The sequence below is a fragment of the Mus pahari genome, chromosome 7 (genome assembly GCF_900095145.1).
Source record: "Mus pahari chromosome 7, PAHARI_EIJ_v1.1, whole genome shotgun sequence".
In the NCBI taxonomy this organism is placed as follows: domain Eukaryota; kingdom Metazoa; phylum Chordata; class Mammalia; order Rodentia; family Muridae; genus Mus; species Mus pahari.
Window position 1 is genome coordinate 31,396,792 of NC_034596.1, and position 9,589 is coordinate 31,406,380.

General features: G+C 47.6%; 2 pseudogenes; both read right to left on the bottom strand.

Annotated features, from left to right (window-relative positions):
• Positions 1–210: 210 nt before the first annotated feature.
• On the bottom strand, positions 211–1,061 carry LOC110324692 (annotated as a pseudogene).
• Positions 1,062–2,696: 1,635 nt separating this feature from the next.
• On the bottom strand, positions 2,697–9,117 carry LOC110324693 (annotated as a pseudogene).
• Between the last annotated feature and the right edge of the window lie 472 nt (positions 9,118–9,589).

Genomic DNA, 9,589 nt, shown 5'->3' on the forward strand with positions numbered 1-9,589 from the left:
ACAAAAATATAAGACCTTAGTTTTCATTTTATACCATATCCTCACTGACAGGTGAGGGCATCCTTGGCTGGAACCTAATGGGTTAGGATAGCACGAACCTTCCTAGTTATAGCACCAGGCTCGGCCCATGCCACCAGCCTGCTGCCTCTATCGGGATTTGAGCAACCGAGGCCACAGACTTTGGCACATTTGAAGGAGACCAGTACCATGTCACTTGCATGTCACTCCATATTGATCTTGACAAGATTTTATGCCCGTCTTCTTTCTACTCCTATACATCCTTTGAAAGCCACTAAACCATGCAGGACATACAAACCGTGCCTTCTACAACGTTCACATGTCCAGTGAAAAGCAATTCTCCATGCCCTGGCTATACACCACACCCCAGCAGTACAGTGAGGTGATCCTGCCAGTGGCCACTGCCCTCAGGAGCTGTCTGGAAGATTCTTTTCTCTTTCCAATGGAGCCTACTGACTGGCAGGCAGATGACCAACACTTGTTGCTCTGGCACATGGGTGACATCCTGGATGGAGCCTCGGATGATTAAGTCACTGGTGCAGATGGCAAGGACAACCTCGATGTCACTGCAAGGCTGATGTTGAGCAGATGGCAACATGCATGTCCAGTCCTTTCTGCCCACCCACCAGCTCATACTAGAAGCCTGTGGTCCTCCTGCTGAATATCCTGCTGGGGTGTCGCCTCCACAAACAGACCGCCCTGCTCTGGACTGAACTACTGCATCTGGCCAGGCTCAGAACCGATGTCCCACATCAGAGCTCAGTTCTCTAGGTTTTTTCCCCCAATACTGGCCCAGGTGGAATCCCTGAATGGCTATATACACACAGTCAGGTTTTGGGCAGGTGAGAAGTGTTGGACTGAAGGTTATCGGTGAGCGCCCCAGTTGGGTACATCAACTCCATAGAGCCTGCTGAGTCAAGCAGACTCACATGTTCCACTTCCTCACTGTGTGCCCCCTGGGTCAGCCCACTCCCCTTCCGGATGCAGAAGTCTCTGGAGTACTCAACACTAGTGCTGCCCAGCAGCATGCCCACGCCCATGCCCAGTGGGGCCAGCTGGCCTGTTCCAACTCATTCCTGGCTGCCCAAGCTGCAACCAGAGAAGTTCAGGGCAGTTCAGGGTGATTCAGAGTCACAGAGAAGCAGGATAAGCTGCAAGCACAGGTCATCCAGCCACTGCAAGAGCCGGGAAAAGGTGGAAGAGACACAAACAGAACTCCTGGAGATGCCGGACAAGGAAGGGGGGAAGGGAGGGAGGGAGGGAGGGAAGTTGGAAGGAAGGAAGGAAGGAAGGAAGAAAGGAAGGAAGGAAGGCAGGGAATGAGGAGGCTGGGCAAGTCCCATAGACACTGCATACACAAAGTCCCACTGTAGAACCCTGTGCTGTGCTGGTCTCAGCACGGGAGGCCAGCAGAGCCATGGTGAACAAGGTGGAAGGTGGAAGGATCCTTTCTTACCCAACTCCATCAGAACCACAGCCTACTCTGGGAGCCTGAGCTGGAGAGTTTGCACCACGCCATTGACATGAAGAAGGAGGTCGTTCATTAACTAGAAAAGCAACTCCTCCTCCGGGAAATTTGGAAAGAAAAAAAAATCTGATATTAGCACTGAAAACCAACACCCTGCTGCAGGAGGCTGAGGACCTACAATTCCAAGCTGGGACAGGTTGACGTGTCAAGGAAGTTCTGAAAAGATTTACTCCAGAACCACACAAAGGAGCCATAGAACAGCCACTGCTGCGGCGGACGGAGGAGGCACTGAACCATCTGAGTTCGGGGGCCAGCACCTCCTTTGTCTGACTACCTACCTCCACCAGCACCACCTACCCTGCCTGCCCTCTGCCGCACCTCAGAGGGCCATGCAAGAGAGCAGAATACAGTAGTACTCTTTTTGTGGAGATGGAGGCTCATCGCATAGCCTGACCTTGAACTAAAACTCTCCAGGAGCCAGCCAGCCTCCTGAGTGCGGGGGACGTGGGCATGCGCCATCACATCCAACTGGATAAAGGATTAGATTTGCTGTAGACATAAGCACTGGTAATCGTTTGAGGCATACTTATCTAAGGTCTTAATGTGAAAATTAAGTCCTCTTGTTAAAAATAAAATAAAACAATACATTTTCATGTTAAAATTTTTAAAAAATATATTATCTTTTAAAGAGAATCCACAGACTTCCAGCTACTGACACAAATACAAAGGGTTTGGCGTCCAGAATATATCAGTAGCCCATCCACATAGACCCTTCTCCGTAAAAGTTTACAGTCTGCATGGAAGGAAATAACGCAGTGCCTCTGAGCGAGTTCTCAGAGGTCTGCAGGTGCGCCCCCGCTCTCCCTGCAGCTGGGAGGGGGGCTGCTTTGCAGGGCTTCCCAGCTGCTCCATGCTCCTTTGAAGACTAGAGAACACAGGTGCTGGAGGTGGCCTCATAGACTGTGGGGTGTCGGCAATAGTTTTTTACAGAAACAAGGTTACATTAACTTGACAGACGTTGTCCACCTTAGGCAGGCTGAGTTAAACAGCATCATGAGTCTCTAGAGAAATGACTCAAGTCATTTCAGGGTCTGTTGTTTGCCCAGCCTCTTCCAAAATACCTATGAAAGCTACTTCATTTTCAAAAAGTAAAACGGTCGAAAACTATTTTTGAAATTAAACTATATATTTTACTTAAAAAGAAAAATCCTTAGCCCTGCGGAGGCTTCTGGACAGGCTTTTCCTGGTCACAGCTGCTCTCCTCGTTTCCGGTCTCATTTCCTTGCGGAAGCCGCTGGTTTCCAGTCTGGAGCCTTCTGCCACGGCAGCCTGCTCCTCCACCTGTTGACATGGTTGCCTGCTGCAGCGTCCTGTGGCTTCTGGGAGTTTCAGCCTGTGACAGCACACCAGCTCCTGCTTGCTGTGGCCTTGAAGACTCTCAGTACGGTACCTGCTCATATGCCACAGAGAAGTCCCTTTGCTGGAACTCCCCTGCCCATCACCGTCCCCTGCTCCATTCTCTCCACCGGAGCCTGGTGAGAGTCCATGGAGCACGTACAGGCTAGACTCTTCCAGGTCACGGTCGTTCATGAGGAGCTGGGTGCTTGTTATAGGGTGACAGGGGCTGACCTTTGGTGGACATCTCCTCCTGGGCCCGGTAGGCTCTCCGGCTCTGCCCCTCATGTCCTTGCTGCTTCTAAACACAGCTCAGCTCCAAGTAGGGCCAGCAGTGCCACTTGCACGTCGGTGGCTGCCTAAGGACCAGCACCATCTCCACAGAGACCCCTGGGATCTGGGTCCCAAAACCCCTATTTTGTTACAAACTGGGCCACCACCAGGTGAGGTGATCCTTTCATCCTCTTGAGTGAATCTCCTTTCTTGGTGGCAGAAATAAAGAGCCACCAAAGTCATGAGGCCCAGGGGCTATGCGGGAGCTCTGCAGACCCCCAGAGATCTTCACCAGCTACTGTATTATAGTTGGTGCAGTTCAGAGCGGCCATCTTCTCCTACCCTTTCAGTAGATGCCTTTGGTTAGTGTCAGGTGTTGCTACAGTAGCAGCAGCTCTAACCAAGCTGCTTAGGCAGGAACAGCCTGGCAGAGCAGCAGCGCCTGCTAGGGCTTGTAGTTGTAATTCTCTTTCAAAGATGATTATATTTTTTTATTTTTTATTTTTTTTTTGCTTTTTTAAAAACTGCTTTTGGTTGGTTGGGGCAGTTTTTGTTTTTGTTTGTTTTTCAAGACAGGGGTTCTCTGTGTAGCCCTGGCTGTCCTAGAACTCACTCTATAGACCAAGCTGGCCTCAAACTCAGAGATACATCTGCCTCTGCCTCCCAATTGCTGGGATTAAAGGTGTGCACCACCACCGCCTAGCTTATTTTTATTGCTTTTAATGGAGGCAAAACCCTAAGCAGTACTATGTACATGTACACAATGTACATACATGTACTTTGTCTTAGGGTGTGCATTGCTATGAAGAGACACGGCGATCACGGCAAGTTTATAAAGTAAAACATTTAATTGGGGCTGGCTTACAGTGTCAGAGGTTTTAGTCCATTGTCATCATGGTGGGGAGCATCGTAGAGTGCAGGCAGACGTGCTGCTGGAGAAGGAGCCAAGAGTTAGTTCTGCATCTGGATCCACAGGCAGCAGGAGGCTAAGACACTGGGTCTGGCTTGAGCACCTAAAACCTCAAAGCCCACCCCTTAGTGACACACTTCCTCCAACAAGGCCACACCTATGCCAAGAAAGCCACATCTCCAAAACGTGCCTGGGGACCAAGCATTCAAACCTATGGGGCCATTCCTATTCAAACCACCATCATACCGTAGGCCTTTCCCTCAAACTTGTATCTTTTAGGTTTCACTTAGTGCAGGAGCTTTTGTAAGCAGCCAGAGGGGCTCACCAGTTCTGAACTGGGCTGCCATGGTTAGTACAGACTGCAGCCTTCACAGAAGGAAGGCTTCAATAATCTGAGCATGCGAAGATACTGGGCTGTTGCTCTGAGTCACTACTAGTAAGGCATACAGTGTTCACCATCTTTTTCCCCCAATCACTACAACAGACACTTTTATAGAGGAGAGGGCTGCTCTGGCTCACGGTACCCAGGCTACGCTTGGCTCCATTGCTTACACCTGGGGTAAAGCAGCACACGGCAGAGAGGACGTGGCAGAGCCAAGCCATTCACTTCCTGACCAGCAAGAAAGGGGGAGATGAAGGGTCGGAATTCCATCACCCCCTCTAAGGACATCCCTCAGTGCCAAGAAGACACCTGCAGGTGCAACCTCCTAAAGTTTCCACTCCTCCTTGCCCACCATCGGGGGGGGGGATGCCAGCCTAACACACCGGTCTTTGGAGGGCATTTAGGATACAGACTCTGATATCTTCATGTCTTTGGACTTTACTTGTTTTTTTTCCCTTTAGGCTCTATGTCCCTGTTGTAGTAAATATTTAATCCCCATCAGGGGGTTCTACTCGGCTTTTGCTCATTCAGTTACAAGATAAAAGACACAAAAATCTTTATATTTATAAGCCTTAACCAGCACCACAGCCAGGCAGATATCTACCCTCTAAGCTATTAGTATCTGCTTCCCCATCAATAACCCCGACTTGCCGTGTTCCGGGCCACTCTTACTCTAGCTGGCCAACCCTCATGGCCAGTTCTCACGATCCCTTACCACATGGCATCTTCCTCTCTCTCCTCCTCATTGTCCTCTTCTCAGACACCAAGCCCCAGGAACCGAAGCCCCACCTGCCTCTCTTCTGCACAACTATGGGCTGTAGGCATCTTTATTCAACCAATAGTTTTAAATTAAAGAACAAGGTTACATAGCATCTATTGGTGTACATGAGGATTCTCTCATTTACGAGGCAACCAGATCTTGGGGACCAATTATTAGCATTACAATGCATAACAAAAGACCAGTCCTCAACATGTCCCTTCTGACTAATGTGGGGTTTATGGCAGAAGAAAATTAGGCTTTGTTTTTTTTTCTCATTGTCCCTAGGTTCAAGGTTTATTGTCCTTATAACAAAAGACAGGTGAACAAAGAGGGGTAACACACAACACACAACTTTATTTAGTGTGGACTCTTTTTTTTTTTGAGACAGGATTTTCTGTGTAGCCCTAGCAGTCCCCAAAGCTCTTTCTGTAGACCAGGCTGGCCCTGAACGCCACTTGCCTCTGCCTCCCAAGTAATGGGATCAAAGGCGTGTGCCACAACCGCACATTCTGTGTGCTTCTACTGTGTGAATCTCCCATTTGGGGGAAATTAAAACCTTGGAAGAGACACCATGGGGCCTGGCAAGGTCATAGAGATAGGTATGTTCACATACAGGAGCCAACTAATGGCAGGCTCGAATATTGACTATGCAACCTTAAACAGCATGCTTAACCTCTCTGGAACCTGCCAAATCTGAGACTCAGTTTACTCAAACATAGATGTTTGTTATAAAGCCTGAATCATTAAATGATTGGCATGGCATCTTGTGATTATCTTATGTTATTGGTTGCTATCAGCACTGTTGTTTGTAAGGGCGTGAGGAGCGTGGCAGGCAAATGGTGCCTCTTCAGAAATGATGTGAACTGTAGAGCAGCAGAATTTCCATAGACCCATTCCCTCTCTGAGTGTGAACTTAGCTAAGTCACATCATCTCTCTGAAATGATTTCTGCAAGTTTTAAAACTATATTTTGTTTTGTTTTGTTTTTTAAAGTACAAATAATGCTGCCTTGTGGGTTACTAGGAAGGCTCTGTGCAGGGACGCGTGTAACATTGCTTTCCAGACTTAAAAGAAACACAGTATATACTCAACAGCCAACTCTCAGCATTTTCTAAGTTGGTTCTGAACCAACTGAGTGAGCCAACTGAATGGTGATAAATGGATTCTCTGAGACTAGAAAGGGAAGAAAACACGGCTCAACTCTCAGGCCTCTAACCTGCAGCTCAAAAGAAGCCTGAACCTTCTGAGGGGCCCACAAGGAATGAGGAGTCTGACTAGGGGGAAGCCACACAATTACTTGATTTGGGAACTGTTTATTACACAATCTCACATTACCTTGGAAACATCTTAACTTGAAAGGTACTGATTTTCATAATTGACAACTTTCATGAAGGTAGACTAATGTCACAAGAAGAACATTTTGTAGGGATTTCTTCTCCTGGGGAGCCCTGATTCTGGGCTCTCAGTAGTTTTTTCGTACTTAATTGAAATATCACCTTTTGTGGAATACTTTTCTGGTATTTTATTTTTGTTGGCCTCTGACTTCTGATTACTTCCCTATCCTATACAAATGAACATTGCTAATTTGAATGGAAACCAGCAACTACTTCTACGAGAAAGTAGTGTGGGGTTCAATATTAATAATGTCACTAATCACTGTACGCAGACCCAGGATAACTACTGTAGTGCGCCGTACCATAAGCCATTACAAGATGGCGCTGACTTCCACTGTCCATCTGGTAAACAACTCACTTGCCGCCTTAGGACAGACATGCACAGTTCTACATAGCCATGACTCAGCACAGCCCTCACTGCCCAGCCTTATGGTAATGAGGTGATTCCTTTCCTAGCCTATCCCATGGCGACAACAAGGCACAGAGCACCCAGGCAGTGAACACTCCAGTATATAGGGCAGCCGCCCTGATCCATTGGGGTCCCTGTAGCATCATGAAAGGTGTTCCTGAATAAAGTGCTGTTGAGAAGGATCTCAGGCGTCACATCGTTCGTTCTTGCTGGTCAAGGCCGGTCGCAACAAACTACTACCTAGTGAGCACTCTCTCTGGGTTCCAGAGACCCACACAATCTCTCAGATCTATTGCTGTTTCAAGCTGCTGAACATTTATATTTAAAACATCCATGATGGGGCTAGAAAGCTGGCTTAGTGGTGAAGAGCCCCTGGTGCCCTGGAAAAGGGTCAAGGTTCAGTTCCCAGCACCCACATGGAAGCACACAACCATCTGTAACTCCCACTCCAGAAGATCCAACACCCTCCTTCACCTATACCCTAAACATTTTAAATAGCTAATAAACTTTAACCCAGACAAAAACCCTATATGACTTGGGACAGCTTAAAACACTGGTCACTGTTCTTCAGGTCTGGGTGACACCTTAGTCTGTCAAGTGTGCAAACATAAGGACCTGAATTTGGGCCCCAAGCACTCATGAAACAAAGCCAGGCAGTTTTCTCACGTATGTCTGTAACTCTACTGCACCTGTCCAGGGCAGACCCCTGGAGCCTGCCAACCATTCGGTGGAACAAATCTGGTGAGCCCCTGATTCAGTGAGACACAGTCTTAAAAGACCGGGTAGATAGTGGTAGTGGCAAACAAAACGGACATTGGCCTCTGGCCTCCACATGCACACACATGCACACACATGCATACTCACACCCACAGAAACAAAAATAAACCACAATGGCTCTCCAGGGTACTGATCTTTGAAAAGCAACTAAGATTTAGCTAAATTATAGAAATTCTGTTAGCAGAATTCCAGACTTGATTCAAGAGGTATTTGGCATGGTGGCATACACCTATAGTCTAGAGCTAGTACTCTAAAGGCTGAGGCTTGAGGTACACAGGTCTGTATAACAAAAAGGGAGAAAGAGAGGGAGAGGAGGAGGGAGGGAGATGGGGAAGAGGGAGAGAGGAAAGGAGCAAGAACATGAGTAGATTCCTGCATGTGCGCTGGTGTGCATGCATACATGCATACGTGTGTCCGTGTATGTACATACCTATCTCTCTGTCTCTCTGTCTGTCTGTCTCTGTCTATCTCTCTGTCCCTCTGTCTCTCACTCTGTCTCTGTCTGTCTGTCTCTGTCTCTGTCTGTCTGTCTCTGTCTCTGTCTCTGTCTGTGTGTGAGTGTGTGTGTGTGTGTGTGTGTGTGTGTGTGTGTGTGTGTGTTTGGGAGGACAGGCAAAGGTAATTTTAAGAGCACAGCAGTACAAAAATCTTTAAATCGCTTCTTGCTCTTCTGAACTCCTCCCACTTGGAATATAATCAAGGCTTCCAGTATCTTTGGACATGGGAAGTGAACCAGGAGCAGGAGAACAGAACATAAGGAGTGTGCCACCCTTCCAGAACATTCTGCATCTTAAGGTCATGGGATTAGCTCAAAGGGGGAAAGGCAAGTTAGCATTGGGGATGTTCTAACCTCCACACTGAGTCTAAAAAGCCATTTGACATAAGGAGAACCTCTTCTCAGTGTTTGGCTCTGGCAGTGGCTGGCACCTAGCTTCAATTTACCCCTACATTAAGAAGCCAAATAAGAACAAGAAAAGAAAATTGCCAATACTCATCAAAGTCTATAAAATGAGAAACTCCAGTACACTCCATTACACATCTTGGCACCGGAGCAGTGTGAGGGTATTTCATCCCTGGTAGGTATCCAATCTTAAGAACCAATGCTGGCATTGTAAAGATAGGGCACACAGCCTGATAAGATAGGCAAACTGGTCAGTGGACATAGGCATATGTTTCCTAGGATTCAAGACTGACCCAGAACTAACTCATGAGCGCACCTGTGGAGGTCAGAGTTACCTCACGTCACCTTTCCTGTGTAACTTGGAAAGTTACACTCCCCACCTAACTTTTTGAGACAAGCTCAGGACTTACCATTGCAGCTAGACTGGCCATCTGGTATACCTGAATCCTTTTGCCCCTGCCCAGCAGTGCTGGAGTTACAGGAGCACATCGCCTTGCCCCTTAGGTAAAGGAGCCATTCCTTGGTCCTTGAAAAATGGATATTCCTCACTGACCAACAAAGGGAAGCAATTCTGAATTAAAGTAAATCCCACCAACTACCAAGGTGTCTGGCTGCCCTGGGCTCCCTCTGTGGCACTCTAGACACATAAAGGCATGACCATGCGAACAGGTGGCCCCGATAGCAAGTCTTAAGAGAGCAAACACATCTTTGAAACAAATTGGAAGCCTGCCATCATGGCCTTACATTTAACATAAGGGCAAAGGTACCTTTGTCCTGCTCAGCGAGCTCTGCACCAACGCAGAATAAATATTTGATAGGTATTTGAAGAGCTAAATCACATGCTGGCTTAAAGTACATGGCTTCATCTGGAATGTCATTCATACCAACAGCAGAGACAATAGC